The following is a 20,307-nucleotide window of genomic DNA, read 5'->3' on the forward strand; positions in this document are numbered from 1 at the left end:
TTAATCAGGAATGACATCCCCGCACTATAGTGAATAAAAGTTTGGTTGTCATCACAGTTCTCCATGAAGGACTTGGGTGAAGCATCCTACATCTTAGGGACGAAGATCTATAGGGATAGATCTAAAAAGATGCTTGGTTATCCCTGTCCACGTACATAGATACTATGCTGAAGAGGTTTAGCATGAAGAATTCCAAAAAGGGCTATCTACTGATAGGCCATGAAATTTCTCTCTCTAAGAAGGATTGTCTGACAACTCCTGAAGGGAGAGAGCGTATGAGTAGAGTCCCATATGCTTCGACCGTGGGATCTATCATATACGCCATGACATGTACAAGATCAGATGTGGCATACTCACTAGGAGTAATGAGTAGATACCAATCTAATCCTGGAGAAAACCACTGGAAAGTGGTTAAAGCCATCCTTAAGTATTTGAGAAATACTAAGGAACAATGGTTGGTTTATGACGAGTCAGATCTAAAACTTGTGGGGTTCACAGACTCCAGCTTTCAATCTGACCATGATGACAATAGAAGTGTGTCGGGTTATATCTTTACTTTGAATGGTGGAGCTATCTGCTGAAAGAGTTTCAAGCAGCATATCGTGGCAGACTCTATTTGTGAGGTGGAGTACATCGTAGCAGCAGATGCCGCGAAGGAAGCTGTGTGGCTGAGAAAATTCATCACTGAGCTCGAAGTAGCACCCTCCCTCGATAGTTCGATCCTACCTTACTGCGACAGCACTGGTGCCATAGCTCAGGCGAAGGAACCCAAAGCACACCAGCGGACGAAGCACATTTTGCGTCACTTCCACCTTGTCCGAGAGATCGTGGATCGAGGTGACATTGACCTTCAGAAGATCGATGAAAAAGAGAACCTGGCCAACCCCTTCACTAAAGCCCTGACAATAAAAGAGTTTGATAACCACAAGTCTAAGATGGATATTTGATATTGTGCCGAGTGGCTTTAGGATAAGTGGAAGTTGTTGGAAAATATGTCTCAAAAGCCATTCGTCAAGCTGTTGACAGTTGAGCAACCAAGTATGGTAATTGATTTGTTAATAAATAAAATATTTTTGGCATTTTCATCATAAGCTTTCATCTTCTAATGAACTCCATTGTTATGATGAAGTCCATAGGACTATTTAAGTTCGACAAAGAGAAGATTTATCAATTAGTCCTTAAAACTGTTCACGACCAAATGATAGGCTGTTAATAAGGATGACAGCTTCTATCGAGCATAGGTCACTGTAGGCCATATGGGTTGGTTGTCCTCTTAATCAAAGAGTGTGGAGACACTAGTGTGGCATACAGGTGAGATATATGGGTACATCATCATTGAACGTGACCAACTCCAGAGCATTCTGCTGTCGAGAATGACTCTGATGGGATATAGGTATAAGTGTCCCTTAGACCTGAGATCACCTTAATGACTTACAAGCAACTCAATGTGCTTTGGTACTGAACTAACTGAATTTCTAATTCAGTGATGGAAGGCTTCTGGAATAGTCAAGTACTTGCGAAGTCAGAGTGTGATCGAGATGGGATTGACCACTCCAAGAGTTGGAGAAGAATGAGTCATTGTATTTCAATTTAGCAAAACCTTGGCCAGGATAATCCATCAGATGGATTTGATATTTTAAAATACAATGTGGACAACCTGATCAGAGTTGATAGTTGAACTCTGAGGTGTCCTATGATCATTTTGGTCAAGGAGATGAATTATATAGAAACTATATCCATATGGGTTCTAAGGATATTGTTCTACACATTCGACCTATCCGATCATCGGGTACCATTGCTAGATGGTCACTTCGATTGGTATAAAAATTTATTCCTGTACTACCAGCTTAGATTCGGATCTATGAGGTCACATACATTAGAGTTCATGATCCGATTGGATGGTTGATCAATGATTAAGAATCGTTCTAGGGTTAAATGAACAATACGATTGACATTTAACCTAGTGCAAGTATTGCAGGAGGATCGATTAGCAATTCGATTGCTAATTGGCTAAATTTGATTAAGACAATGGGCTGAGATTAAGTCTAATTGAATATAATTTAATTAGATTTGGTTTGGGTTTGATTGGATCAAGTCTAATTGGTTTATTGGATAAGCCAAGTGCAAGAAAAAACTAGTCCTAGTTCAATTAGGACTTGGGTCAACCTAATTTTTAATTTGATTAGAAAATTAAATCAGATTTAAATTTAATTTAATTTGATTAAATTAAATTTTTAATTGGGTTAAGACCTATTTTAATATGATTGATCTAATTTTGGTTTGATTTGATTTGAGAAATAAAATTAAAATAAGTCATAAGATAGAATCCTAGTAAGACTAGGATTCTACCTTGCGCCACATAAGCCCCCCCCACGCCCTCTCTCTTATTCCATGCCAATCTCCTCTTATTTTATGCGATAAAAGCCCTCTCCCAAGTCTTTCCCATGTTCAAAAGGTTTCCTCTCTTCTTTCATACATGAAAAGTGGTTGTGGATCAAATCAAAGTAGGAATAAATTTGGATTTCAAATTTTATGAGATAGAGTTTTAGAAATCCAAAACTCTTTCCTTTTTGCACCGAATTTATCCAGATTTTTTTTGAGATTTTTATAACTTTTATGGACACATTGTGTGCCCTTTTCTGGTGGTCCATGCATTAAAATAAGGAGGAGGCACCCAAGAGTTGTGTGCCCCTTATCTAGCCATGTTTGGATAAGCCTTGACTAGGTATTTGACCTAGACAATGACTATATCATATCTCTCTCTATAAAATGAGTTTCTTCATGAAAGTTTTGGAGATCATAGAGATTTGAGAGTTCCTTGGGGCACTCAAAAATCAGAGAGAAACACCTTGGATCATGGAGATATAATAGACACAAGATAGGGTGTCTAGGAGAGAGTAAAGAGAAGAAGAAGAGGGTCTTCTTCTAAGGTTGTTAGTTTCATCTCTTCCCTTCCTCCATCTTAAGTTTTCTGAGAGCATCTCAATCTAAAACTCCTCTTCCTACTTTTCATCTTTGGAAGAGCCCAAATTAAGAACAAGGAGGCACCTGATCAACCATCGAAGAAGGATCAGCGCAGGACTAGCATACTATGCTGATTTTCTGAAGCAGGACTTCTGATCGAGATTTGTGGGCTCGTGTGAATGACTCCTAGAGACCGAACGTGAGTGTAGTTTGCAACATCATCTTCAAAGCTGGATCAGTAAGGTTAGAACGTCTAACTTGCAAGGTAATAGATCTGATCTATTGTTTAATACAAACATTAGATGTAGTATAGAAACATGTTGATATGATCAACATGTAGTTCATCCTCTATATATTTTAATTTTTTTTTAATACTATAAATAATCATGTAATAAAATCTTAGATCTAAAGATTTTTTTTTATTTTAAAAAATAAATTTTGATTTATTTTAGTCTTCCACTGCCTGATCTTGAAAAAGTTTCAAGATCTAACCCTAAAACCCTAGATCTGGTTCCTTCAATGCCTGCTAAAGAGATGCCTGAAGCAAAATTATTACTAAAAATTATTTAAAAAAATAATTAGTTAAGAACCTACCATAGATGTACATGGGTTAGTCAAGCCATACTCGGGCTTGTGTGAGTCTATGTGGATTCTTATGCCCTTGAAAGGAATTAATGTAATTCCTCAAATTGAAGGTAGAGGCTATCAATTCATATAAAATAATGGAAGAACCTTTAGACTAAAGTCTAAATTTTTAGGATTGAATAATTCATATACTAATATGATCTTTTCTTCTTTCAACAATGGCTAACACTTTATCACTCTGCTCGTTGTTGAACAATGACAAACTCACCGAATCTAATTTCAATAGTTGGTATCGAAAGCTCATGATTGTCACAAAGCATGAGAGGATCTTGCATGTACTTATAGACTTGGTACTTGAGAAGCCCATCCCAATGCTCATGGTATGGTCAGAGATACTTAACAAAAGTAGCTTAATGATCGAATCACTATATGCTATATTATGAGAGTGGCTATGAACGATGAGTTCAGTTGTAAATTTGAGGATGCTCAATCAGAGAAAATCCTTCAAATGTTGAACAAGTCCTTTGGCACTTCTGATAACGTTGAGAGGCATAAAATATCTTGTGCTATCTTTAATGCATGGATGAGGGAAGGGGCACTGGTCACTGCTCATGTAGTGTACATGATCGAGCATATCGAGTGTCTAAGTAAACTTAAGTTTTTCTTACATAAGCAACTAGAAAAGGATGCAATCCTGAATTCTTTGCCCAAGTCCTATTTATCTTTTCTTAGTCATTATAGAATGATTAAGTTTGTAGTAAACTACCATGATTTGCTAGGGTTACTGCAGACCTTTAAGAAGGATAACTAGCTTCAAAAGAATCCAATAAACATGGTGGGTGGTTCTTCTTCTAGATGCCGTCCCTTTAAAAAAGGGAAGAAGAAGAACGAGAAGGAGGTGCAGCATGCTAGGGCTTCAAGTCCAATTACAGTAAGAAGCAAAGTAAGAAGTCAAAAGTTGATATGAGCTTGGTAGAGTGCTTCTATAAGAAGCTGGATCGCTGGAAGAAAAATTATCCTTAGTATATAGCCTCCCTTGACTCTGACAGGCCGAATAAGAGAAAGCAGCAATTTATTGCTAGACAAGTTACTTATATGATAACTTTTTATAATTTCTCTATATGTGATACTACTATCTAGATATTGGATGTCGAAAGTTCAATTAATATTTGCTATTCATTGTAGGAACTTCAAGTCAGTAGAAAATTTAAAAATGATGAATGGTTTCTAAATATTGGAGATGGAAGTCTTGTTCCAGTTCTAGCTCTAGAAACTATTCAATTTATTTTTGAGTCTAGGATTATCATGTTAAATGATTGTCATTATAATCTTTTCTTTTTGATGAATGTCATCTCTGTAGGCCTTTTGACCAAAGTTAGTTTCAAATTTTTAATAAAAGATAATTTTTATGATATCATTATGAATGGTACTATAATTATGCATAGATAATTAAAATATAGCATATACCTTCTATCACAGTCCGTAAGTGTAATGAACCCATCTAATAAATATTCTAAAGTAGATAATGTCAATGATGCTTATCTTTGGCATTATCAGCTAGGTAATGTGAACAAGAATATGATAGACAGATTAACTAAAGAAGAAATTCTCGATATTAGCAATTATGAATCATTACTGACCTGTGAATCTTATCTTGTTGGTAAGATGACAAAGTCACCTTTCGAAAGAAAAGATAAATGAGCTACTGATGTTCTAAGTCTAGTACATAGTGATGTATGTGGACCCATGAGCATAAATACCAAAGGTGGGCATAATTACTTCATTACTTTCACTGACGATCTATCTAAGTATGAGTACTTCTATCTTATGCAGCATAAATCTAAATCATTTAAAATGTTCAAATGATTTCATAGTGAAGTAGAAAAATAAATTGAAAAGAGTATTAAAACTTTTTGGTTAGACTGAGGAGGTGAATACCTTTCAAATGAGTTTATGTTATATCTAGAAAAGAATGGGATTCTCTCATAATGGATCCCTCTTAAGACACCATACCATAATGGGGTGTCAGAAAGAAGGAATCGAATACTGTTAGACATGATTTGATCTATGATGCTTTATGACTCTGCCAAACTTCTTTCTTAAAATATGCTATAGAAACTGCATGCTATATTTTGAATAATATTCTGAGCAAATCAGTCACTAAAATTTCATATGAGATGTAGATCGGGCGTAGGCCAACACTCTCTCATCTTAGGGTGTGGGTTATCTAGCTTATGTCAAATGTTTATAGATCGATAAGCTTAGATCTAGATCCGATAAGTATTTATTTGTAGGATATCTAAAGAAAATAAAATGATACTCTTTCTATCTCGCTAAAGAACATAAGATATTCATCGACAATAGGATAGTCTTTTTGGAAAGAGAGTTTCTTAGAGAAGAAATTAATACCACTAAGATCGAACATGATAAAGTTCGTGAGATAGAAAATCATGTACCTTTAAGTAGGAATACAGTACCAGATTTGATTGGACAATCAAATTCCAAACCTGTTATAGAGGCACCATTAACGAGATCTGGTATAGTACTGCATCAACTGGATAGATACTATAGTTTCTTGATTCAAAATGGTAATCTTATCGAACTCGATGAAAATGATAAGGATCTGATCACCTATATGAATGCCATACAGAGATCTGATTCTAAGAAATAGCTAAAAATGATAAAATCTAAAATGGACTCTGTTGGTGCAAAAATCTGCTTGCGCTGGAGAAGCTGGAGTCGAGGAAGTCGCGGTCGCCGTCGGGACCTGCAAAGGAAGTCTAAATCGGAGGTGGGGTTGCTCCGGCAAGATCCTCCGATGCTCAAGTTAGTTCTCTGCCTCAACAAGAATGGAGTGCTCGAATGGAGAATTTAGCAGAGTTTTTAGATAAAAAAGATGAGAGCTTATAGAATAACATATCTGGAGCCCCCTTTTATAGGCGGAGGGGACAATAACCTGATAGCAACATCTGTAACCGTCTGGCAGTGGGCTGCCTAGGGTCAGGTGGAGTTTGCTGCGAAGAGTAGTGGGGTGGACCCGTGGCTATCACCGGGGAGTGCCACGTGGAGTCTGTCGCGGGGAGTGGAGCGGCGTCTGTTGCCACGACTTGCCAGCGGATGGGAGAATCATGTGGTATCCATCGCAGAAAGTGGAGCAGGATCGTGGCCGTTATTGTGGCCTGTCAGGGAGTAGTGGAACTGCGTGGAATCCATCGTAGGGAGTGGAGCAGAGCTGCGGCCGTTACTGCAGCCTGTCGGGGAGTGATGGAGCTGCGCGAATCCGTCGCAGGAAGTGGAGCAGGATCGTGGCCGTTATTGTGGCCTGCCAGGGAGTAGTGGAACTACGCGGAGTCCGTCATAGGGAGTGGAGTAGAGCTGCGGCCGTTACTGCGGCCTATTGGAGAGTGATGGAGCTGTGCGGAATCCATCGCAGGAAGTGGAGCAGGATCATGGCCGTTATTGTGGCCTGCTAGGGAGTGCAGATCCGTCGGTCGAAGTTCGGCAGCAGACGGAGCCCGGCTCCTGTAGGAGTCCGGGCGGAGTCTGCTTGCGGTTGGAGTTGTTGGCGGAGTCCGGCTCCCGTAGGAGTCCGGACGAAGTCAGTCTACAGCTGTTGGAGTCGAGGACGAAGCCCGGCTCCCGTAGGAGTCCGGGCGAGTCTTCCTGCAATTAAAGCTTAAGGCGAAGTCCGGCTCCCGTAGGAGACCGGACAAGGCTTACCGACAGCTGATGTTGGGGACGGAGCCCAGCTCCTGTAGGAGTCCGGCGGAGTCTCCTTGCGGTTAAAGTTGTTGGCAGAGTCCGGCTCCCATAGGAGTCCGGACGAAGTCTGTCTGCAGCCGTTGGAGTCGAGGACGAATCCCGGCTCCCGTAGGGGTCCGGGCGGAGTCTTCCTGCAATTGAAGTTAAAGACGAAGTCCGGCTCCCGTAGGAGACCAGACAAGCTTACCGATAGCTGATGTTGAGGATGGAGCCTGGCTCCTATAGGAGTCCGGGCGGAGTCTCCTTGCGGTTGAAGTTGTTGGCAGAGTCCGGCTCCGTAGGAGTCCGGACGAAGTCTGTCTGCAGTCGTTGGAGTCGAGGATGAAGCCCGACTCCCGTAGGAGTCCGGGCGGAGTCTTCCTGCAATTGAAGTTAAAGGCGAAGTTCGGCTCCCATAGGAGACCGGACAAGGCTTACCGGCAGCTGATGTTGAGGATGGAACCCGGCTCCTGTAGGAGTCCGGGCGGAGTCTCCTTGCGGTTGAAGTTGTTGGCGGAATCTGGCTCCCGTGGGAGTTCGGATGAAGTCTGTCTGCAGCCGTTGGAGTCGAGGATGAAGCCCGACTCCCGTAGGAGTCCGGGCGGAGTCTTCCTGCAATTAAAGTTAAAGGCGAAGTCCGGCTCCCATAGGAGACCGGACAAGGCTTACCGGCAGCTGATGTTGAGGACGGAGCCCGGCTCCTTTAGGAGTCCGGCGGAGTCTCCTTGCGGTTGAAGTTGTTGGCGGAGTCCGGCTCCCGTAGGAGTCCGGACGAACCTTACCGACGGTTGATGCTGGCGATGAAGCCCGGCTCCCGTAGGAGTCCGGACGGACCTCCTGGAGCCGATTCTGCTGAGGACCTCGACTGTGGGTATTTTATACCCAACACCAGTCCCCCTACTTCCGAGTTTGAATTTCAAACGAAGGAAGTACAGAGAGAGAGGGGCACAGCCAAAACCGTCCCTTAGAATCCTGCGCACTGCCGCCCCCAGATATTTTGGCATTAAATGTGCGCGTGCTGGAGTCTTTTCGGATCGGGCGATACGAAGCGACCCTTCAAAATTCTCGCCGGTACACTGGCCCAGGTACGGTGCCATAATGGCCCTGCTGATTCATCAGCTGCTTTTAGCCGCCTGTCGGGGGGAGTGGGACACGTGCCGGGTGTGGACTGGCTTGGGGGGATTCGTGATCATTATGGCGTCGGATCCCAGGGTCTATTTAAACCCGTCCTCCCACCTTTAGGCGCCCTATTCCATTCCAGAGTTTCTACCAGTGTCTGCCTTCTCTTCGAGAGCCCTGTTTCAGTGGGCATCTTCTCGAGCCGTAGGTGTCTTCCAAATCATCTCTGTCTTCGTCCCTCTGGTCCCTCAGAGCGATATAGATTAGTTCCAGCACCTTCAACCTTCTTTCCACCGCCTAGGGACTTCTTCTCTATCATTATTTTTTTGCATCCCTCCGAGTTAGTTTCCTGTGGCCTCTCGTCCCCCTTCTGTCCATCTTCTTAGGGACCTTTAGAGCCCTCCTTCGAAACTACTCAAATGTCTTCTGGCTCTTCTGCTCCCTGCAGTTCTGGGAGCTCTTCCGCCTCAAACCCCCAGGTCCCCGACTCTGTAGACGAACCTGCATCTGGGGCTGGGCTCCGCCCGGTTTTCACGCCGGGCGCCATTCCATGTTCCCTGACCTCAGAGGAACTCCTTCTGATAAGGGTTCAGTATGGAGTTCCTCCGGAGTATGACCTGGAGCTGCTTGGCCCTTCTGACTGGGCCAGCACTCCCCCTTCCGGTCATTTTTGTCTGTACCAGGAAGCGTTCCGTGCCGGACTCCGGCTTCCGCTTCCTTCCTTTGTTGTTGCCCTCTTCCGCTTCTTAGACATCTCCTTGGCTTCCGTGGCCCCGAATTCTTTTAGGTTCTTGATAGGATTTCTCTCCCTCTGCCACGTAGTCAAGGTCCAACCGTCCCTCTCCTTGTTTAGGCACTTCTATACCTTCAAGTGCCATCCTTCGGCGAAGGACTGGTGGTACTTCTCCCCCTAGTTCGACAAGAAGGGGTTGCTGAAAGGAGCCCCTTCTTCGATCCACAATTGGAAGGAGAAATACCTCTTCGTCCACTGCCCGACCCTGAGACTAGGCCTGCCCCCTTGGGGCTCTCTGAGGGATTCTGTCCGTCGGGCCCCTAGCCTGGGGAGGATGACCTCCAGGCTGCCCGGAAGCTTCTAGCTTACTCCGCTCCTTCCCTTCCCAATCTTCTGAGAGAGCAATTTCTTTTCAACATCGGCCTAAGTCCCTAGGATCCAGCGAGTATTCATCTTTTACCTTATCTTCTCTTTTCACGTCTTTCTTCTTTTTCTTTCTTCCTCCTCTCTCTCTTTCCTCCCTTCTTTTCTCTCTTCTTTCTCTCTTTTTTTTTTTTTTTTTGACTGATTGGTTTACTTCTTTTTCTTCCTTCCTTTTTTTTTTTTTTTTTTTTTTTTTTTTTTTTAGGAATGGACACCGAAGCAGCGTGAATGCTAGCTAGGGGCCTTTGGGCCCACAAGAGAAAGGGCGCTGCGACCTCCGGATCGGCGAAGAGGGCCAGGGCGGAGGAGTCGAGCTTAGCTGCACCCATCCAGGCGCCCCAGCCATCGACATTCCCTCGGATGCCGAGCCAACGGCTCCCCGGGCCTGCTCGAGGAGTCCGCCGACTGAGGCCCCCATTTCAGGGGTCCGCTCCACGGAGGCGCCCGTCGCGAGGCGAAGAAGGAAATCGGTGGCCCGCAGGGTGAGTAGCCGCCGAACTGCTGCAGACGAGTCCCTCTGCTCCGAAGAGGGGTCGGAGAACCCTTCAACGATAGGGACTTGATCAAGCGACTGATCGACGGCTGCATTCTGCCTGACGTCATTGAGAGGATCGACCGTGCCGATCCTGAGCAGCGGGCCTGGGACTCTTTGGGGTCCTTCCTTGAGGTAAGCGGATCTTCATTTACACGGCTATTTGGCCTTTGTTCTAATTCCCTAGCCGCCTTTGCAGATTGGGCACCAGCTCCTCGCCTATATCGAGGTGATGAGCCACACCAGGAGGGACATCCTCCAGGTGGAGGAACGCTGTCAGGCCGAGGTCGCTCGCCTCCAAGCAAAGACGGCTGAAGTAGCTGCCCTCCAGGAGGCCCTGGAAAGAGAGAAGCGAGCCCGGGAGGAGGAGAGGCAGATCTTGGAGGAATCGGTGAGGAAGGTGGAGTCCAAGGTCGCCAACTTGGTTGAGCAAACTTCGGCCCTGGTCTCGGAGGCCAGAGCCCTTGCGATAGAGGAATTCAAGGCCTCCGAAGAGATGAGGGATCTGAAGATCCAATTCGGCCAGGAAGCGTTCATAAAGGGGTTCGAGCTCTGCCAAGAGAAGGTGGCCAAAAAATTTCTAGAGCTTGACCTCAGCTTCCTAGGTGAGGAGTCTGAAGATGAGATCGGTCCTTCGCCAGCCGCCACTGCCATCGCAGCCCCCTTGCCGGGAACGCCGAATTCTCCAACCCCCACCCCCGAGGTCTGAGACCTCTGATCTTGTACCTTTATTTCGTCACAATTTTTCTTTTCTGTTTGTCTTCAAAAATCATCCAATCAATAAAGTTGAATTTCTTGTTGCGGACGGCTTCTCCTCCCCCCCCTCCTTCTCTCTGTTCTCCTCCCTATAATGAGTCGTGTTTTGACGCTTTTGCCTTCCGATGGTAGTATCCTGCAGAAGCACTCCCCCTGCCCCTGGGGGTCCCGCTGAAATCGACGATCCAGCAGCTGAAGAAGGAAGTCCTTCACCTGACGAAGAAATTAAAGAAGATGGAAGGCGAGCTCCGTCGATTGAGAGAAGGTCATTCTGAAGCCACCGCTGAGGCCACCCACTTTCGGAATGTCCACGTGAAGGGGATCATGGAGTGTAGCCGTAGGAAGGCGGACTTCATGAAGGAACTCGAGGAATGCAAGAAGAGCGCCAGCGATCGAATTTGGGCCCAGGCTGCCAGGACCAGCGCCCTCAAGGTGGAACTGTCAGCTGCGAAGGGGAAGATCGGCCAGCTGGAAGAAAATTCATCCCGACTCTTGGCCGAGTCGACGGTGACCAGAAGTGGTCGAAGAAGGTCTCCGACCTTCAGCAGCAGCTTCAGGACACCGAGGTGAGCCACGACGTGCATCGAGCTAGCTGGCGCAGGCAGGTGGAAGAGTATAAAGGGAGATTCAGGGTGGCGGCCGACGAAGTCGTCCGCCTCCAGAGGCAGCTGGCTAGCAGGGCGCAGCTTACTTCCACCTAGATTCTGATGAGCTCCAAGCCCTAAGAGGCACCGTTGAGGAGATTTCTATCTCCCTCGAGGAAAAGACAGCTGAACTGCAACAACTGAAGATCCAACTAGCGTACGAGCAGCGGGCAGTTGCGGACGCGGGGTGGAATCCGAGGTCTTGAGGAAGAGGCATCGAGAGGCGGAGGTCAAGAGCCAGCAACTTCGTCGGGCGCTCCATGACGCGCTGCAGAAAAGGGGAGAGCTAGAAGAAGAAATTGAGAATCTAAGGCAGTCCTGGTTAAGGGATGGAGTAGATAATTCTAGGTCGGAGGGAGCCGGGCCCTCTTAGAGCTCTTTTCGTCCTTCTGTCTTTTCATGTATTTACTTCCTTTTTGTCGTTTTGCCTTTCTTTCCTTGGCCTTCCAGGCTTTGTAGCGTGTATATCGAAAATAGAATGAAAAGGGCGTTTTGTGTTACCTCGTCCGCGCGTTGCACTAAATTACCATCCGTTGAACTTTTCTTGTCGTTTGACTTGTCTGACGTAGATGTCGTTAGGGGGCACCCGGTCATCGATGCGTTAGCTCGCCTTTCTCGTCGTACATGGCCGCAAGCCCGAGCTTGGCCGTCCGGGCTCCGCATTATTTCGGGGATGTCGTTGCCTTCCTAACCGGTGTTGAAAGTCTTTTAGTGGCCAGAGATGTTCGGTAGGAACTCTCCGTTTCAGTTGGGACGAAGTCCTTTAGGTCTTTTGATGTGGTTCATCCTTCATCTGTTCCCGTCATAGTTTGTCATCCTTCCTTTTTAATTTTCCTCCTCTTCTCGGAGTGAGGGCCCTCCCCCCGCTTTTCGTGAGGTTGCATAGGAGCGAGGAGGTGTCGATGAGGGGCTTTTTTCTTTCACCCGATCTTGTTGGGCGGCCGGGCTTCGCCACCATCAGCTCTTGCTGTAGAAGTCGTGGGTGGAGCCCGACTCCCGTAGGAGTCTGAGTGGAATCTTCCTTGGCATCGTGTATGGAGCCTGGCTCCCGTAGGAGTCCGGGTGGAGTCTTTCTTGGCATCGTGGATGGAGTCCGGCTCCCGTGGGAGTCCGGATGGAGTCTTCCTTGGCGTTGTGGACGGAGCCCGGCTCCCGTGGGAGTCCGGGCCTTCCACTTTGCTCGAGCCAGGGCGAGGTTCTCCTCCCGTTCCCGGCTTGGCTGTGGGGGTGCGTTAGGGTGCTGTAAGGCCTCTCCCCCCGTCCGGTCTAAAAGAATCGGGCCTTCGACTTTGCTCATGTCAGGACGAGGTTCTCCTCCTGTTCCTGACATGGCTGTGGGGGCACATTAGGGCGCTGTAAGGCCTCTCCCCCCATCCGGTCTAAAAGAACCGGGCCTTTGACTTTCCTCATGTCAGGACGAGGTTCTCCTCCTGTTCCTGACATGGTTGTGGGGGCACATTAGGGCACTGTAAGGCCTCTCTCCCCCCATCCGGTCTAAAAGAACCGGGCCTTTGACTTTGCTCATGTCAGGACGAGGTTCTCCTCCTGTTCCTGACATGACTGTGGGGGCACATTAGGGCACTGTAAGGCCTCTCCCCCCATCCAATCTAAAAGAATCGGGCCTTCGACTTTGCTCATGTCAGGACGAGGTTCTCCTCCTGTTCCTGACATGGCTGTGGGGGCACATTAGGGCGCTGTAAGGCCTCTCCCCCGATCCGATTTCGAGATAGTCGGACTTTCATTTCAGGTATGTTAGGACGGGGTTCTCCCCTATTCCTAACATAACTTTATTTCAGGCATTTGGAGGGGTCTTATCCAGTCGTAATAAATCCGCACCAGATGGGAAGAGTATGTCAAGTAGAAAGAAATTTAGATTTAAGGTGAAATCGTAAGTGATACATTTACAGATTTTTCGAGTTCCACGGTCGCGGGTGGCCCGCTCCTCCTTGAGGCCCTCCGGTGATGGAGTCGATGGTCCCGATGGGAGGCCGGTCCCCAGGTTGCTCCTCCCTTCTTGGCAGTTCAGGCTGCGGAAGGGCCCTTGGCCGATCTCCTCTACCCTCAGGCCTGCGACGGATGAACCTGTCGAGTCGACCTCGCCGAATGAGCTCCTCGATCTCATCTCGGAGCTGGATGCATTCCTCTGTGTCGTGGCCGTGGTCGCGGTGGTAGAGGCAGAACTTGTTGGGGTTACGCTTCCCGGGGTGTGTGCGCATCCTCTCCGACCTAGGGAGCTGCTCCCTGACCTTCATCAGCACCTGGGCCTTCGAGGCATTGAGGGGGGCGTAGTTGCGGAATCTCCCTGGTGGGGAACCCCGCCGGACCCCGCGATCCGGGCTTCTCCGCCTGCACGCCCGGGGTGGAGTATGGGCACGCTTATGCCCAGGAGGGGATCGAGAACGCAGCCGGGCTTCCTTTGGCCTTTTTCCAATTGCGGGCTTACTCGAGTCTCCCGCTTGCCGCTCCCTCGCCGTCTCTTCATCCTTCATTTTGAAGGCTTCTTCCGCTCGGGCGTATCCTTCAGCCCGGGCCAGCAAATCAGTAAAATTTTGGGATACTTCTTCTCCAGGGAGAACAAAAGATCATTCTTCTGAAGGCCGCCTTTCAGGGCGGCCATAGCGACTGATTGGTCCAAGTTCCGGACCTCCAGCGCCGCGATGTTGAAGCGGTTGATGTAGGCCCGTATGGACTCCCCCTCCCTCTGCTTGATGTTGATGAGGGACTCCGAACCCTTCCGGAGGCACCGGCTGCTGACAAAATGGGCCACAAATTGGTGGCTCATTTGATCGAAGGAAAAGATGGTACCCAGTTTCAAAGCCGAGTACCAGTTTCTTGCCGCTCCCTTCAAGGTGGACGGGAAGGCCCGGCATAGAATGGCATCAGGAGCACCGTGAAGCAGCATCATCGTCCGGAAGGCCTCCAGATGATCAACCGGGTCCGAAGTTCCGTCGTAGCATTCGAACTGGGGAAGCTTGAAGTTTGGCGGGATCGGTTCCTGCATGATCATTTGGGAGAAGGGAGGGTCAGTACAAATATCCTCACCGTAAGCGGGAGGTGCATGGCGGAGTTCTTCGATCCGTCGGTTCATCTCCTGGAGCCTCCGATCCAGGAAATCCTCTCGACTCCGAGTCTCGAGGGTTCTTTGGCAGAACGGGGGCAGGGATCTTTCAGGGGTGGAGTCGTGGTCTGATTGAGGACTCTCTACCCTCGGGTTTGTTTTCCCAAGAAGGACAGAGTGGCTGGCCCAGGTGGCCCCCCCCGCCATCGGATTCTGGTGTTTCGGGGATGCCCTTACCGGGCGTACCGATGCCTGTGGCTGCTGCTGCTGCATAGCTTGCATAGCTTCGGTGAGGCCTCTGACCTGCTGCGCCAGCAGGTCAAACTGCTCCGCACCGACCGCCGCCGCCGGAGGAGGAGGAGGAGGTTGAGAAACAGGAGGGGAGGCCGGAGCCTGAGATCTGGCCGTGGAGGACGTGGACCGCCGCGTGGATGCCTTGTGAGGAGGCATCAAGTACGGATCCCGTGGGGGGAAACAAGAAGTGGGTGTCGGAGGAGACGATCGGAGGTGGATCCGCTGAGCGCTCCTTTAAGAACAAGGGTGCTGCGAAGACACAGGGCCCTTCCTCTAGCGCCAATCCTGTTGGTGCAAAAATCTGCTTGCACTGGAGAAGCTGGAGTCGAAAAGTCGTGGTCGCCGTCGGGACCTGCAAAGGAAGTCTAAACCGGAGGTGGGGTTGCTCCGGCAAGATCCTCCGATGCTCAAGTCAGTTCTCTGCCTCAACAAGAATGGAGTGCTCGAACGGAGAATTTAGCAGAGTTTTTAGATAAAAAAGATGATAGCTTATAGAATAACGTATCTGGAGCCTCCTTTTATAGACGGAGGGGACAGTAACCTGATAGCAACATCTGTAACCGTCTGACAGTGGGTTGCCCAGGGTCAGGTGGAGTTTGCTGCGAAGAGTAGTGGGGTGGACCCGTGGCTATCACCGGGGAGTGCCACGTGGAGTCTATCCGGGGAGTGGAGCGGCGTCTGTTGCCACGACTTGCCAGTGGATGGGAGAATCGCGCGGTATCCATCGCAGGAAGTGGAGCAGGATCGTGGCCGTTATTGTGGCGAAATCCATCGTAGGGAGTGGAGCAGAGCTGCGGCATTACTGCGGCCTGTCGGGGAGTGATGGAGCTGCACGGAATCCACCGCAGGAAGTGGAGCAGGATCGTGGCCGTTATTGTGGCCTGCCAGGGAGTAGTGGAACTGCACGGAGTCCATCATAGGGAGTGGACAGAGCTGCGGCCATTACTGCGGCCTGTCGGGGAGTGATGGAGCTGCACGGAATCCGCCGCAGGAAGTGGAGCAGGATCGTGGCCGTTATTGTGGCCTGCTAGGGAGTGCAGATCCGTCGGTCGAAGTTCGACAGCGGACGGAGCCCGGCTCTGTAGGAGTCGGGCGGAGTCTGCTTGCGGTTGGAGTTGTTGCGGAGTCCGGCTCCCGTAGGAGTCCGGACGAAGTCTGTCTGCAGCTGTTGGAGTCGAGACGAAGCCCGACTCCCGTAGGAGTCCGGGCGGAGTCTTCCTGCAAATAAAGCTTAAGGTGAAGTCCGGCTCCCGTAGGAGACCGGACAAGGCTTACCGGCAGCTGATGTTGGGGATGGAGCCCGGCTCCTGTAGGAGTCCGGGCGGAGTCTCCTTGCGATTGAAGTTGTTGGCAGAGTCTGGCTCCCGTAGGAGTCCGGACGAAGTCTGTCTGCAGCCGTTGGAGTCGAGGATGAAGCCTGGCTCCCGTAGGGGTCCGGGCGGAGTCTTCCTGCAATTGAAGTTAAAGGTGAAGTTCGGCTCTCGTAGGAGACCAGACAAGGCTTACCGGCAGCTGATGTTGAGGACGGAGCCCGGCTCCTGTAGGAGTCCGGGCGGAGTCTCCTTGCGGTTGAAGTTGTTGGCGGAGTCTGGCTCCCGTAGGAGTCCAGACGAAGTCTGTCTGCAGCCGTTGGAGTCGAGGATGAAGCCCGGCTCCCGTAGGAGTCCGGGCGGTGTCTTCCTGCAATTGAAGTTAAAGGCGAAGTCCGGCTCCCGTAGGAGACTGGACAAGGCTTACCGGCAGCTGATGTTGAGGATGGAGCCCGGCTCCTGTAGGAGTCCGGGTGGAGTCTCCTTGCGGTTGAAGTTGTTGGCGGAATCTGGCTCCCGTGGGAGTCCGAATGAAGTCTGTCTGCAGTCGTTGGAGTCGAGGATGAAGCCGGCTCCCGTAGGAGTCCGGGCGGAGTCTTCCTGCAATTAAAGTTAAAGGCGAAGTCCGACTCCCGTAGGAGACCGGACAAGGCTTACCGGCAGCTGATGTTGAGGACGGAGCCCGGCTCCTGTAGGAGTTCGGGTGGAGTCTCCTTGCGGTTGAAGTTGTTGACGGAGTCCGGCTCCCGTAGGAGTCCAGACGAACCTTACCGGCGGTTGACGTTGGCGACGAAGCCCGGCTCCCGTAGGAGTCCAGACGGACCTCCTGGAGCCAATTCTGCTGAGGACTTCGGCTGTGGGTATTTTATACCCAACAGACTCTATAAAAATCAATAGTGTGTGGACACTTATTGATCCACCTGAAGGGATTGAACCCATAGGATGTAAATGGGTCTTCAAAGGAAAAGAAGAGCAGATGGATAGTTGGGAGCGCTATAAAGTCCATCTAGTTGCTAAGAGATATTATCAACATTAGGGTATTGATTATGATGAGATATTTTCTTCTGTGATAATACTTAAATCTATTCGAATTATGCTTGTTATAGCAGCACATCTAGATTATGAGATTTAACAAATAGATGTCAAAACTATTTTTTTGAATAAAAAGTTGGAAGAAGAAGAATATATGATACCACCTGAAGGATTCACATCCACAAACAAATCCAAAGTGTGCAAGCTAAACTATCCATTTATGGACTGAGGCAAGCTTATTGGAGTTGGAACATGCATTTTGATAAAATGATCAAAATGTATAGCTTCATCAAGAATAGAGAAGAGCCTTGCATCTACAAATGGGCTAATAGTTCTGTAGTCATCTTTCTTGTATTGTATGTATATAACATACTCTTAATCGAAAATGATATTCTTGCTTACAAAATGTAAAGCTATGGCTATCATCACAATTCTTCATGAAGGATTTGGGAGAAGTATCCTATATCATAGGGATGAGATCTATAGAGATAAATCTAAAAGGATGCTTGGACTATGTCAATCCACGTACATCAATCCATGCTAAAATGGTTCAGTATCAAAAATTTCAAGAAGGGCTATCTACCGATAGACTAAGAAATTACTCTTTCTAAAAGAGATTATCCAATAACTCCTCAAGAGAGAGAGCATATGAGCAGAATCTCATACATCTTGGTAGTGGGATCTATCATGTATGCTATGACATGTATGAGGCTAGATGTGGCTTACTCGCTAGGAGTAGTGAGTAGATATCAATCTATCTAGATGAGAATTATTTGAAGGTTGTGAAGACAATTCTTAAGTATTTGAGAAATACTAAGGACCAATGGTTAATCTATGAAGATATAAAGTTTAAACTTATGGGATATATTAATTTAATTTTTAATCTGATCATGATGACAGCAAAAGTATGTCTGACTATATTTTTATTTTATATGGTGGAGCGATCTACTAAAAGAGTTTCAAACAGTACACAATAGCTGACTCTACTTAAGAAGTAGAATTGATTATGGTATATGATGCTGCTAATAGAAAGAAAAATCTAGCCGACCCCTTCACTAAAGCTCTCGGGTCCAAAGAGTTCGATGATCATAAGTGGAAGATGGGTATTAGATACAATCTTTATTGACTTTAGTTCAAGTGGGAATTGTTGCGAAATATGTTCTGAAGTAAATTATCTATCTGTAGATAATTGAGCTCTTTGTAATTTGTATATAAATTATTAATGAATAAAAATTATTTTTGGCAAGTTTATCATACAAGTGGATCTTCCTTTGAACTCTTGTATTTTGATGAAGTTCTTAGAACTATAATATAATCAATAAAAGAGATTTATCTAATAATTTTTAAATTTGTTTATGATCAAGTGATATGTTATTAATAAAGACAATAATGTTTATTGAGTATAGATTGTTGTTTGCTATATAGGTTGGTTGTCCTCTTATCGAAGAACTGTAAAGATACTGGTATGGCATATAGGTAGGATGTAGGAGTACATTGTCACTAAATAGTGATTCACCTATAGAGCACTCTACTATCAAGGACAGCTCGTGAAAGATATAGGCATAAATATTCCTCTAATCTGAGATCACCATGGTGACTTGCAAGCAACTCACAGTGCTTTGGTACCAGACTACCTTATTTCTAATATAGTGATGGAAGGATATTGGATACAGTCATGTACTTGTGAAGTTGACGTATGAGTCAAGATGGGATTGACCCATTCAGTTTACAGGAGTTAATAAATCACTGTATCTCAATCCAATAAAATCTTGGCTAGGGTAATCCTTATGATGTATCATGGGATTTGAAAAAGATTGAAATACATGGATGACTATTTTAGGATTAACGTTTAAACCCTAGGTCACCCTAAGTATTAGGGTCAAAGGAATGAATTATGTGATAACCTTTTGTCGAGATTCTTGAATGTTGCTTTGTAATGATTCGACCTGTTCGAATGTTGGATATCATTACTAGATAATCACTTAGATAGTATAGAAAAGGGTTCCTATACTATTGGCTTGTTGTTCGAACCTATGGAGTCACACACAAAGTCAAAAATATAGAAAAAAATTGATAGGATATTTATGTGTTCAAATTAAAAATATGAAACTTGATTGAATATATAAATTTACTTAATTGAGAATCTAGTTAGAGGTTATACAGAATTAAACACTGATTATGTAAAGCTAGCACTACACATGAGGCACAGGTTTGATTTTGGAGATAAATTTGATCAAATCTACGATCCAAAAAATTATGAGAGATTGAATTCGAGTTCTAATTACTTTAGATTAGATCTAAGTTAATTAGACTTAATTTTATTAAGGCTAAATTGGGTTAAATATTCAAGTTGGACTGAGACCTAAATCCTAATTAGATTAGGATTAGCAGTCTTTTCAAATTTGAATCAAATTGGATTCAAATCGAATTTGATTTGATCCCAAACTTAAATCATATCAGATTTGATATAATTGGCCATATTTACTATATATTCTCTCACCCATATGGCTGATCAAAATGGAGGAGCGGGTGCTGGAAACATCACCCTCCCCTTGGACATGTGGCATGGTGAAGGGAGGCGCGAGTTGGTGCCTCTCTTATTTCAATTAGGAAACCTTATGGTTTAAAGAGTTTGGATTTGATTCAAATATGGAGAATCTTATTCCTAACTCGTGAAGGTATTTGATTTGATCTAGGAATTCTTATCCATTTAAAGAGGGGTGTGGAGAAGAGAAAAATTAATCAAGCATTGATCTTAGCATGGAGCTCTCTCTCGGTGTGGGCATCCCCACTCTCTTGAGCATCACCTCTCCTTAATCATCTCTCTCATCTTGGGCATCCTCTCTATCTCTTGTGCTGTGGCATGTGGGCTCTCCTTCTTTCCTCTTGAAGAGTTCTTCATCTCTCTCTCCTATGTTGCTTGGTGCATACGCAAAGTAGAGGATCCACGCATCCGGATCTCGCAAAGCAAATCGATTGAGGAATCTCTTCTACTTTGATCAAGTCTTCTACTATGAATCAAGGTGAGATTTCATAAATATTATAAAAATTTTAATTACTAATCTATTTAATTTTTTTCCTGGCATCTGACATGATTAGATTTTTTTTTTCCAACT

The sequence above is a fragment of the Elaeis guineensis genome, chromosome 11, assembly GCF_000442705.2.
Source record: "Elaeis guineensis isolate ETL-2024a chromosome 11, EG11, whole genome shotgun sequence".
In the NCBI taxonomy this organism is placed as follows: Eukaryota; Viridiplantae; Streptophyta; class Magnoliopsida; order Arecales; family Arecaceae; genus Elaeis; species Elaeis guineensis.